The following is a 13,773-nucleotide window of genomic DNA, read 5'->3' on the forward strand; positions in this document are numbered from 1 at the left end:
TCTTGCCCTCGTTCGCAACCAGATCCATACGCTTTGCTTCCTTATCCAGTCTGGAGAAAGTAGAACTAACGGTGCGGTTGTTGAGGTCAATCAAATTCAGATATTGCGGCATAAAGGCTGTCAAAAGCAGCTTCGAAATCGATGAAGAGGTGGGCATGCTTTCGTCCATATTCTATAAAGAAGTTAATGCTCGTTCGAAGAAGAATAGCTCGTTCGGCTCGTTCGCCGCCGCTTTGTTGTTCTTCAGACGGGTAATTCATATTCGAACTTCTTCATGTTCAGGCGTAGGAACGTCCGCTCCACCTGTCATCGATTGGGGAATCGGGTTCACCCTTAAAAAGTGTTCCCAAATTATTTTATTATTTTACTTTCTCTATGAAAATTTAATAGAATGTTCTTCAAAGCTCTAGTATTATATGACAGGTATCATTGGTCTTAAAACTGTAGATTTTGACTGTTTCATAAAAAACCGTAAAAATGGAATTTGTTTTACACGGATTAATTTTACTACCCTTAGAGTTTTTGTATATTAACTAATAACTTAAGTTTATTTCACGAGTTTCTCAAAGTTTTTACTTTTTTGTTTACAATTTTAGCATGTTGGCTCTTCTCATTCTATAATCTATGACGTGGTGAATTTGATCACACCCTTCGGATAACTGAGCCAATTGTATTGACCAACTTATTTGAAAGTCAAATTCAAAAAAAAAATAATTAACACGAAAATATCTTTGTTTCTAAGTGGAAATTTTTTAAAGTTAATAAAACTAGAATAACCAACAATACACATATGTATGTATATATAGGTGACATTCTTTTATATAGAATGTGAATGTGCAGAATATTACCGATTGAGAGGGAATCCCATGTAAAACGAAGGCTTTATATTGTATATCGTTGCTCAAATGTTTATATATATATTTATTTATATATATGTCTCTATTTGCTTTGTGTATTTATAACCTTAAAGACATTCTAGTTTTTAGTTTTTTTGTAATAAAATCTAATTTATTAACTTTAAACTAACAAAGAGCGAAGAAAATTTTTTTAGTATGCTTATAAATGCGAGATTTGTTGGATTTTAATTCGTTCATTATTAATTTTGCTTTTATTTGATGACTTGGCTTCATTAAAAATGTTAAGCAGCTAAATATGCGGCACTTTTAAAGGCACAGGTATTTACGCATACAATTATAGTTAGTAAGACCTTAGATTTCGAATAAACGTATGGGTTTCTGTTTGAATTGTTACATGCATACCTATATACATACTGAATTGATTATACTCGTATGTACATATATACTGACCGCTTGTACATAAATGTAATTTTTATCGCTAGCTAGCTAGCTGAATATAATAACAAGCAAACAAATTCTACTGATTTTTCGAATATTTTTTTTAGAATTCTTAGTTATGACAAAAATGTGTCTTATAATCTAACGATTTGGCTTGTTTTAATTATTTTTATACTTTCCAGAACATTACATCAATAGTCGTTATTTTTTAAAAAATATTTCAAAATCTTCAGATTTTACAATAAAAATTTTCGACTTAAGTTTAATATTGGTTCGAAACTTTTAGAATTTTATGCTGAAAATTTGCTCTTACTTTATATTTTTTATTATTGAACCCCAAATTTGGTGAAGATATCTCGTCAAATAATAAAGTTTTCCATAAAAGCACTTGTTTCCGATCGTTCAAGTATGACAGCTAAATATTCCTACATTGATCCGATATCGGCAATTCCGTCAAATGTGTAGCTTCTTGGAGAGAAAAAGATGTGCTTAAAAATGTTGAGCGATGTCTCATAAGCTAAGGGACTAGTTCGCCTATATACAGACATGCTGGTCATTTATAGCATATACACTGACAAAAAAGTACCCTGAAATTGTAAATAAAACGTCAAATATTTAAATATTCATCAATATTTATTATGTCGCCCTCAAAGTAATCCCCACCTGATGTAATACACTTATGCCATCGATTTTTCAGTTTTTTTCCTCGAAACACTTTTCATAAGCACTTTTTGGGATGGTATTCAGCGTGAAAACGGGTTTCACGGAGGGGAAATTTCACTTTGGGGCACAAGAAAAAAGAACAAGTAAAAATCACACGGAGCCACATCTGGTGAATACGGTGGTAGATCGATGGTATTCATTGCGTTTTTGGCTTTAAATTCGATCACAATCCTGGCTCAATGCGATGGTGCATTATAATCGTCTAAAATCCATGAAATGTTCTTGTTACACCAAACCACGAATATCAAAAAAAATCTTGGTTTTTGAGTGGCTTTGGCGTGGTTGTTTTTTCTTTCAGTTTATTTTTTTCTCTCCATTCCATGGACTCGCGAGATATGTCGAGCTTTCTGGACATCTTTCTAATACCTGCCTGACGATTTTCAAACACCATATCCTTCACTTTTCTAATACTATTTTCATCATTTTCATCAGTTCAAGAAGTCGAAGATCGTCCAGATGGAGGCATGTCGACAACGATCTCTCGTAGACTTGTGTTTTGATAATAGAAATACAAAATTTGAGACAAATTCTTTGTTCGATATTGAGGTGTACAATTGTAGCAATTAAGGACAGTCCTACTTTCTTAGTAAAATACATATTTTTGAAATTTCATTTATCCGGAGTTTTTTTGAATATTGAATTACAATTTCCAGGTACTTTTTTATACTCGTATACTTAATAGGATCTCCGATGTTTTCTTCTGGACGTTACAAACATCGAGGCAAACTTACTATACCCTGTTCAAGGTATAAAAAAGTGCACAAATACCGTTCAATTTCTATTTCATTTCGTTAGTGAAAGAGTGACTGTAATGGGCCTGGATCTGGATCTCGAAGTTTTTCAATAGATATATAAAAAGGTTTTCAAAAAATTTGTGCGCCAGTTGAAAATCTGAAGTTACAAGAAGTTCAATACATATGAAACATATATTGTCAATTTAGATGTAAGATCCAAAATACCCTCGTGTTCAAAGAAACGCTGGCTTAATTAATATACACACTTCTCTTTTTATTATTCTTTTTTAATATTTTCTTCACCACACACACTTGGCGATCATTACATACTTACAGATTTTCAGATTTGAAATTACTAAAAAGAAGTAAAACCTTAATGCAATCGTTTGGAGCATCAGCGTTTTAAGCTCCGATGACGTAGCGTTGGAATCTAAAATTTAATTTTATTTGTCATACTTTTCTCCGCATTAATTTAGGTTTGTTGTAAAGTGCCTTTATGCAAATTAGTACACCTGACTTAACGAATATTTATAAGCACGTGTACACACACATACATATAAACATAAATTTAGTTACAAAGTTTGGGTAAAATATTCCGAAGTATCTATAATAGGTCAAAAGATCGCTGCATAAATTTGTTACTTTTTTGCCGCTCAAAACTTTTGAAGATTTCAGATAAATAAGACGACATATTCACAGATATTGCATACACATGTACAGCTATATGTAAGTATAATTATGGAAATAAGTTATTTGACTAATGGTCATTATTGGGTAATGAAATATGTACATGTAATGAAATCGCTCTATTCAAGATTGTTCGGGAAAAATATTAAAGAGCGCTTTTTACACGCAAGTGTGGGAACAAATAATATTAAAATAATATAAAGAATTTTTTTTTGGAAAAATTAAAGAATATAATCTTCTTAGAATAATAATAAAGAAATGATTTTCTTTAGCAATAAAATATTATTTTAAACGCTTTCATTATTAGGGGTTAGGCCTGTCTATGATTTTCAAAAAAATAGAAAGTTTACAAAATTTATTTTTACATAGTTGTTTTCGTTATAATTACTCAAGTCAGTCTTGGATTTTTGAAATTTAATCGCACATTTCTTTTTCTTATTTTTTAGCAAAGCCGTATTAGTTTTGCGGGGATACCAAATTCAGACATACCGGCTTAAAGGCAGTTCTTTTTCGTTCTGTCAAAAATTTGAAATCGACGAATAGGTAGTTTGTTTTGATACTTTTTTCTAAGGTTTAGCACATGGCGAATATCTGGTGAGTTGTTGATTTTCCAGGCCTGACGCTACACTGAGGTCCAAGGTTTTTGTTGATGGTGGGCTTTAATCTTTCACACAATACGCTCGAAATACTTAAAAATTATTTATATGCAATGTCGAGGAGGCTTATCCCACGATAGTTGGCGCAGTTTGTGGGGTCTCCCACCTTGTGGATTGGGTAGAGCACATTTAAATTCCAATTGTAGAGCAAGCTTGAGTCTTCATTCATGCTCGGGCAATGAAACATCTGCTCAATCATTATCCATTGGGAAATCGGGGTTTACCATATCCTGGAGTTATGTTTACACTGCCATTCACCAGGGTGGAGAATTATGTTTCTCCACAATTTTAGTATGTTCTGGGAATCAGTCACGATGAGGGTTCTACAAGAGTATGATCCGGTCTTGAAACCTTCTGTTAGTCGCCGCATCTTTTCGTAGAATTTTTGAGCATTACCCATGTCGGCGAGCTTGTAAAGCTCTTGATACCCACGTTAAAATCGCCAAGCACGATTTTCATATCACGGTGGGGGCGGCATACTTACGTTCATCCACCGTGGTGAATGCAAGGACTAGGCGACGGAGTCTCTCTCCCACGACGAATCCCGCACCGAATTTGCGCTCCTTTATATGGACACTGTAGTAAATGCAATAAGGACCTACTCATCTCAGTCTTTGTCCCGTCTACCGCACTTCTTGGACGGTGATGATTTCAGACTTTACTCTCATGAGAAAATCAACCAGCTGGGCAGAGGTACCTTTCCGATTAACCGATATTCCAGGTGCATGCTCTTAAATCGTAATTCTTAATACGTTTGCGGAGGTCGTCATCAAAAGGGGTGGTCTCTCATCCGAGGCTGTTTTCTTCTTTTCATAGGGGGTGTTTTTTTACGTGGCGGGTCCCAAACCCAAGGTACAACCCTGAGGATGGATGATTCGCATTCTCATTTTAGCTCACCTTCAAACGGTTGTTTTTTGGCTACCCAGAGGATTCTTGGTATAAGCTTAAGTTTGAGCCATATGTACAAGGTGGTTTCCAAAGTAAACCGGACTTTTTGAATCTAGCGCTCCCTGGTGGCGCCATCTATATGTCGAGTGGTGCGTTAGAATTTGCTATCTTTATCGATTGTCCAGTGACATGTGAATTTCATGACATTTCATCGTTTGGAAGTGAAGTTATTACGTTTTAAGTGTCAGTATGTCTGTGTAAAAGATTCGTTTCTGGCCAATCCGAAGTGAGTGGCGCTCAGAGAACTTTACTCACAGAAACTCACAGCAAAGCAATTAATCGGAAGCTTGCAGTATCTTTCATTTCGTAAAAGGTAGCAGTTAATTTACTTCTCTGGAGTGCAGCCTCCTTCATAGAAGTGAACATTGCCTCAGATTGCAGAGCGGCGATACTAGCCTCGAACTCATTAACGGTGCGTTCAGGGCTGGTCAAAGAGTGCCTAACCTTGCTATCAATAGCTTCGAATGTCTTTGTGATAAGATTGGTATGGGTGCCAGACCACAGCGGAACCGCAGGAAACTGTAAAGCTGATGAGCTAGCAAGAAAAGGCGTCCTAGAAGGCACAATGACTACATATATCTACTAGTAGCCCACGTGCGATCTTTGATCAGCCATCTAACCTTACCTAACCTAATTAATCGGTTAATACTCATACGGTTTCAAACCGGATATTCGAATAATCGGTTTTCAGAGTATTCGAATAATTTGAAAAGATTTAGTATTACTAAAATATAAAAATAAAAAGAAAAAAAAACGTTTAGGTAAAAATATTTAATTATTATAATTATTTATAATTTGAATACAACAAAACGAAAATTTTGAAAAAATATAAGAAACTTATGAAAAAGTATAAACAAATTTTGCATTAAAATTTAAAATAAATAGACATCAGTAAAATCACAGTTGCAATAAATTTGTATGCTAAGCAAACATTTTAAGTTATAAAACCATTTTGTAAAATTTTATAGGTTTTGAATTTTCATAAAAACTCATTCGAGGCCAAAATTTTGTTTAGAAAAATGTAGTTCTTTACATAAATATTTAATATTACGAAAAAAGCACACTTTCACCAAATATTCATTCAACTTTTAGCAGTCGTACACTCTTTTAGTTTATAATAGCCCAGAAGTGTATTTAAATTCAAATGAAAGGGAAATATTTTGACAGTTGGTATTTCAGTCAATATACTTCAAAACGCTACAAAAGAAATAACAAAAAAAAAATGAAAGACAAGGCACCTTTGTGTGGAGCAATACATTGTGAAATTTGGAAAGCACCAACAACATATTATATGAAATGGACTAAGTAAAGAATGAAAGTTGAAAAAAATTAGGGAAATATATTGTCAACAGCTGCGTTCAACTTTTATATGTATACGAGTATTATATACACGGATGTTGCGAAACTAAAAAATGTCTAGGATTATTTTCCGCTAGAATTTTCGCTTTTTCTAAGCTGCGCGAGTTGGAAACTAAATTTTTTTCAGAAAAAGATAAATTGTTTAAGTTGTTTTTGGAAATTTTATTTTCTTATACATATACTATGTATTTGCATGCTGCTTTCATTCTGTCTTATTGAGACTGGGATTTCGAAACATGTCATTCCTCTGAGTAATTGTGGCAAAAATAATGACTAGTCGAACATTCTACTGAGTATAAGATGGAAATTATTGTTCATTAAAAATTATTAGAAAATAGAATTGTTTTGAAATGGCTGCGTTATTAGCTTTAATAATAGGTAAAAAAATTAAAAATAAAAATTAGAAATTCATTGTCCTCAGAATTAATACTCGTATATTTTAAGTTGTATAAAAAATATGCTCTTAATTTGAGCCACAAGCAAAAAAATTATTTTTAGTTATTAATAATTTTCTTTAATTAAGCTAAAATAAGTATGTAAGAATACAATTTTTAATAATTTTCTTTCTATTTCTATTTCAATTTTTATTGCTTTTTTGCTCTTCTGACGACTACTTGTAATCTTAAAAAAATATTTTTTAAAACAACTTTCAAAAATTGTAAGTTTTATATTTTCTTAGGTTAAATATTGAAATATTTACCTTTTAATAAAATTATTTGGAGAGTTTGAATTTGGCTTTTTTTTATAAAAATATATTTTTAAGCGAAATCATTTTTCTAAAAATATTTTTTCAAACAAGGGTTTTTATTTATGAAGTTTATCAACTTGCTTCCACAAAATTTCTGTTTTTAATGTACTTTGATTTCAATTATTCTTACTATTTTTTCTTCATAAAAATACCATGAAATTTTTAATTGTAGTTGTAAATATTTAACTTTAAAGTTTTTCTACAAAATTAGTAAACAGTTATTTATTTTTAGAAAATAAATAAAAACAAAATAAAAGAAGCTAGTCAAAACGAGGCTTTGAATTGTTTAAGGCGAGTGGTTCTTTTGTTAGGTTTCTTAAGAACTACCATAATGTGTAACAACGATACATTCTCTATTTTGAACCTAAATTTACTCTCACAATAATAAGTCGTCTTACACACCTAGCGGTGAAGGGACCTCTGGCGTTTAAAAGTTATTACAAAATGGGATTGGTCTGCCTTTGATATATACATATGTACATATATTTCTCTAAGGATCGATCTAGACCTTGGTCTAAACCCCACATCCATACTACAACGATTTTCGATTTTCTGGTTGAACTTATCCTAATTACCACATATGTATATTAAATTCAGCCTCTTTCGGTTGAGTTTGTAACACATACATTTGAGGTTGATTTCAATATACATAAGTATCGTAATTTTGAACTAAAATGTATTAATAAAACTAAGTGAGTCTATAACCTTAACTTAACATAAAGGGTGATCCATTTCGAAGTTCCATACTTCTTTAGGAAAAAACGCAAAAACCTCAAACGTAATGAGGATTGTTTATTATCATTCGAAAGAACATTCTTGCGCATTTATTTTTTAAAGGTTATCACTTTCGTGGCTTGGTCGTGGCTATGTCTCAGACGGTGCATCCGTCGATAACTCGTTCGAGCACTTTGACTGGTAACTGGCAAATGACTAGCGCGATGTTTTGTTTCAAGGCTTAAATCGAAGCGGGATTGTCCGCATAGATTTTCGACTTTACATGAAGAAGTTGTGCCGTCTTGTTGAAACCAAATGTCGCCGAGATCACGAGCTTCAATCAAATAGTCGGTTATCATGGCCCGATAACGGTCGCTATTAACGGTTATGTTCTCACCGACATTATTTTTGAAGAAATATGGACCGATGATAGAACCGGCCCACAAACTACCATTTTTTGGATGAAATGGCAGCTCTTGAATGTCTTCAGGTTCATCTTCGTCTCAAATGCGGCAATTTTGGATGTTTACATACCCATTGAGGCAGAAATCGCCGAACAAAATTTGGCTCGAAAACGTCTGATCTTCGTGAAACTTTTCACGAGCCCATAGAATGAAGCGATGTCGATTGGAAAGGTCGAGGGGCTACAGGTCGTGCCCAAGCTGTATTTTGTTCGCTTTCAGTTTAAGATCTCGACTTCAAATGCGCCAAGTCATTCCATACGTCAGTCCAAGTTGCTGCGATCGGCGTCGAATCGAAACTCCACGGTCTGCGTGTATTCTCATCATCTACGGTTCCTTTTCTTCATAGCTGTACGTAGTCTATTCGGTCGAATATTATTCAATAATGAATTCTGGGTCTCAAGATCGATGATGACGTCGCCAAGAGTACGCTCAGTTAGCCATAAGTAGAGCGAAGCGCGCCAAACATATTCTTTACAGAACGTAAATCTTCGTAACAAAGTTGAGCGATTTGTAAACGTTGTTCAGGCGTGAGCCTTTAAAAGATGAAATGTCAAACAATACTGAACAAAAATAACATGACAGCTTGATACGACTAACGCATGATTTGTCAAAAAAAGGCTATTGAGAAAAGTACCTCTACTTGGATCAACCGTTATAATAGAGTACAGAGGCTGCGCTGGCAGGTCATGCCGTCTCAGTGGACACACTTCAGCTCTGAGATCAGTGAACAGGAAGGACAACTGGTGCACTGTTGTAAACTTGGCTACGCCAATAAAGAAGAAGAATGTATACATACATATGTCTAATTTGTTACTCATTTTACTCCACTTCATTCGTGGCACATTTAAATGTTACAAATTTGTTCCAATTTTGTATATCAGCCAATACACTATAATTGACAAATAATTTTTTATTACGAACTTTTTATACTTCCCTTATGTGCCATATAAAATTTTATTAGCTTTACTTAAATTTTTTTATGGTTATGTTAATGCGCTTAATAAGCATTTATAATAAGCGTACATACGCAAATATTGCTCGTTTTGTAGACTATATAAATGAATAAGCTATGTACATGTATATACATACATATATGTGCACATGTGTGTGTAAAATTCCTGATTTCATTAAATGCCATTTCAGTGCAGTATTTTAATTCAGTTATTTTGATTTTTATTGTTTTTCAAATTTTCAGTTCAGGTCGCCTGCGGCGTTTTTAATATCTTGCGTATGATATACGTGGTTATGTGTGTGTATGTATGTGTAGCTGTATATGTGTGTATATATGAGAGTGTGAGTATCAATAACTTTTTCACAGCGCTGCAGGTGTACCAAAATAAGAAACAAAAATCAAATAAATATGCATAATGAAAATATTTCATCTGATCACATTTAAACACTTAATCAGAAAATTTATTTCAGTTTTGTTGTCATCTTGTTAAAAATATGTGTATGCTAATGTTTGACAACATCATTTTTTTATGAATTTTAAAGAATTATTGCATCTTTCACATTAATTTTGCTTTATTTTTTTAACTTTATAAATTTCGTTTTACATATTTATAATTTTTTAATTTACATTTTACCAATTTTAATTTTTGTTACTTACATTTTTTGAGTAAAACCAATTAATTTAAATTTTTTATTATTAAAGTATTATTTTTTATATTAACCTCTAAAACTTAATTACATGTTTTCTAATTAAAAGTTATTAGTATTTATTTCATATTAAATTTTTCAATTTTAAATATTAATAAATATTATAAATAATAATCAAATAAAAAAATTTTTAAGATTTTTATTTACATTTATTAGTAGTTTTATTAATTTTTTTAATAATTTTATTTAAACTTTTTTAGTAAAAAATAATCTTAATTTAAATTATATTTTATTGAAATTATTATTTTTTTTTTTAATTTTATTCTAAAACTCAACTTCTTTGCTCATGTTTTCTAATTAAAAGTTATTAATATTTATTTCACATTCAACTTTTAAACTTTTTGTATGGAAAATATTAAATATTTATGTGAACAAAAGAATGTTAATATATAAATAAAATTATAAATTGTAAATAATAATCAATTAAAGAAATTGTAATATTTGTACTTATGTACATTTTTAATATTTTTATTTATTTTTTTAATTTTTTTATTAAACATTTTTTAGTAAAAAATAATAAATTTTAATTTTATTTTATTAAAATTATTTTTTTTTCCAAAACTCAACGTATAAACTTTTTTAGTAAAAAATACGATCTTAATTTAAATTATATTTTATTGAAATTATTATTTTTTTTTTTAATTTTATTCTAAAACTCAACTTCTTTGCTCATGTTTTCTAATTAAAAGTTATTAATATTTATTTCACATTCAACTTTTAAACTTTTTGTATGGAAAATATTAAATATTTATGTGAACAAAAGAATGTTAATATATAAATAAAATTATAAATTGTAAATAATAATCAATTAAAGAAATTGTAATATTTGTACTTATGTACATTTTTAATATTTTTATTTATTTTTACAATTATTTTATTTAACGATTTTTAGTAAAAATGGAATCAGAATTTTAATCTTCCGATCTTAATAAAATTATTTTTTTTTCCAAAACTCAACGTAGTAAAATTTTTTTTAATATTTTCATTTACATTTATTAGTATATTTAGCTTTTTCTTTAATAATTTTATTTAAACTTTTTTAGTAAAAAATAATTAATTTTAATTTTATTTTATTGAAGTTATTACTATTTTTTTTAATTTTATTTCATACTAAACTCAATGTAATATTACAATGTTTTTTTAATGAATTAATTAATTAAATAATTCATACTAAACTTTTAAATATTATAAATAATAATCAAATAAAAAAATTAAAAATTGTTAAAAAAAAGTTTATATAAAAATTGTAATTAAAAGCTATTAATATTTACTACATATTAAACTTTTAAATATTTTGCATGAAAAAAAATTTAATATTTTTTATTTAAAAAAAAATATTAACAAATATAAAAAAATAAAAAATTTTGAAATAAAATAATTTTAATTTTTATCTTTCCTTTTGTGACAAATGTGTATACTTACATACATACTTTTTTCGTATTTTCCAAGTTCGTCGCAATTTACATAAATTTTTATGCGCTTGACTTCTTTGCTCATTCGTCGCCCTTCATTGGGCAACTCGAAATTACACATACGACTATATATTTTCAATTTTTAAATTGTTTCTGCTGATAGCATTAATGAGCTCCCTTGACTGGTTGGCTGGCTTATCGGACAAAGTCGAAAAACAATTTTTATAGTGTTTATTGCTATGCAATATATACATAAATTGTCTATTTAAAAGCACATACATGCATATTTATATAAAAATATAAATACTATAAATAAATATTTAACCATTGGAAAAAAGGCAGAGTCATCAAAAAAATTTCAAATATGAATATTTAATACTAAAAAAATTAAAATAATTATAAATATCACAGCGAAAAAATATTCCCTCGAAAATATTTCAAAACTCTCTCTATACATTTCTCGTTTCTACAACTTATACACAGTTGTGTCTGTTTTCAAGACGTTTCCATTTTTTGGCTTAATTTGTTTATTTACTTTATTATACATTTTTTACTTAATTATGTCAAATAAATAAATTTATTTGATTTTTGTGTTGTAAAAAATAATTTTGCTAGTTAAAAATATTTTTTTCCTACACACTGCAGTCCATTTGAAGAAAAATATTTTGTCATCTAACATGCCATATAGTCGACTAATTGATAAACTTGTTGACCCTTTTCTACTGACGACAGTTGAAATATGGGCAATAAAAATTTTTGAATTATAATTTATTTAAAACACAAAAGTCAAATTGTTTGATTATCTATACCAATATGTATATAATATAAATATATATAATATATATGTATATAATATAAAATTATTTCTTCTATGTAAAATTTTTGAAAATAAAGACATACAATTTCGTTGTAAGGGGAGTCTTAATTATACTGTCGCAACATGTTGCTGCAGGGTATAATAGTTTTGTTCACCCAACGAATGTTTGTATCACGTAAGACTAATCGATATAGATTTGGAGTTATATATACATATATACAAGGTGCATTCCAAAGCAAACAGGACTTAAAAAAAAAATGGTTTTTTCGGCAAAATCAATTTATTTTATTCAAAATAGTCTCCTTCTGCTTCAATACAGCTTTTTGCACGGTCAAAAATCATGTCGATCGAGTGTTTTAGCTCGTTGGCCAGTATGGCCGCCAGTATGCCGGTGCAAGCCTTTTGAATGCCCTCTACGTCTACAAAACGCTTTCCGTTCATGGGCAAATTCATTTTTCTGAAAAAGTAAGAAGTCGCACGGTGCCATATCAATTAAATACGGGGAGTGGTTAAAGGTTAAACTGTGATTTTTGGTCAAATAATTGTCCTTCGAATGTTGGGTTCAGAGCAATTTTTGGTTGTCAGTCAATTTATGCGGAACAAACCGTGCACATACTTTTCTTAAGCCCAAATGTTCGGTCAAAATACGGCAAATCGATGTTTTGGAGATGTTCAATTCCATTTCCATGAATGATGACAATGACGATCACGCATTTTAAATCATGAAATTCTCACTGGACAATCGATAAAGATAGCAGATTTATCGCACCAGTCGACATATAGATGGCGCCACCAGAAGCCGCTAGATTCAAAAAGTTCTGTTTACTTTGGAACATGCCTTGTCCAAATGATCAGGTTGACTAGACGAGTTGAATGCCGAGTGACAGTCTGTCCGTGCAAGTGAAAACTTAAATAAAAATTGGGGATGGTCGTAATCGGACCATTAAACGAACATCTATCAAATGACATAACTAAGCGCCAAATAAGGATATAAACCTGTGATTTGGTACAGGGGATTACAGTAGAAAGGAGCACCTGCGGTTAAGAAATTTGAAAAAATGAGCTTGGTCATGCTCTCTAATAAAAACCCCTACCGACAGTGTGAAAATGGATGAAATCGGATTATAAATCCGCCCACGCCCCATATAACTGTTTTGTTAAAAACTGCTTAAAGCGCGATAAATCAATAACTAAACAGCAGCACATTTTACACTCAGGATGATAAAATAGCGCTCTATAGACTTTTCGCCGAAAATATCGGTCAACCTGTGAGATATTTCAAAAATGGGTTGAATCGGGTCAATACTTTCCTTAGCCCCCATATACCTAATATAAAGATTTTCCAATTTCTAGTTGACTATACATACAGCACATATAGCACATCGGCCAATTAAGATTTACTTTAATGAAAATGAGAAAGCGTATTTTTCTAATAAAACTGTATCTTTGTGTCTTAAATGGATAAAATCAGGCGCAAATTTGTCTTAGCCCCCATATAACAAACATGTAATATCTGGATGACTATATAATTAATACATCTCAGGGGACATTTTAGTA

The sequence above is a fragment of the Bactrocera tryoni genome, chromosome 3 (assembly GCF_016617805.1).
Source record: "Bactrocera tryoni isolate S06 chromosome 3, CSIRO_BtryS06_freeze2, whole genome shotgun sequence".
NCBI lineage: Eukaryota > Metazoa > Arthropoda > Insecta > Diptera > Tephritidae > Bactrocera > Bactrocera tryoni.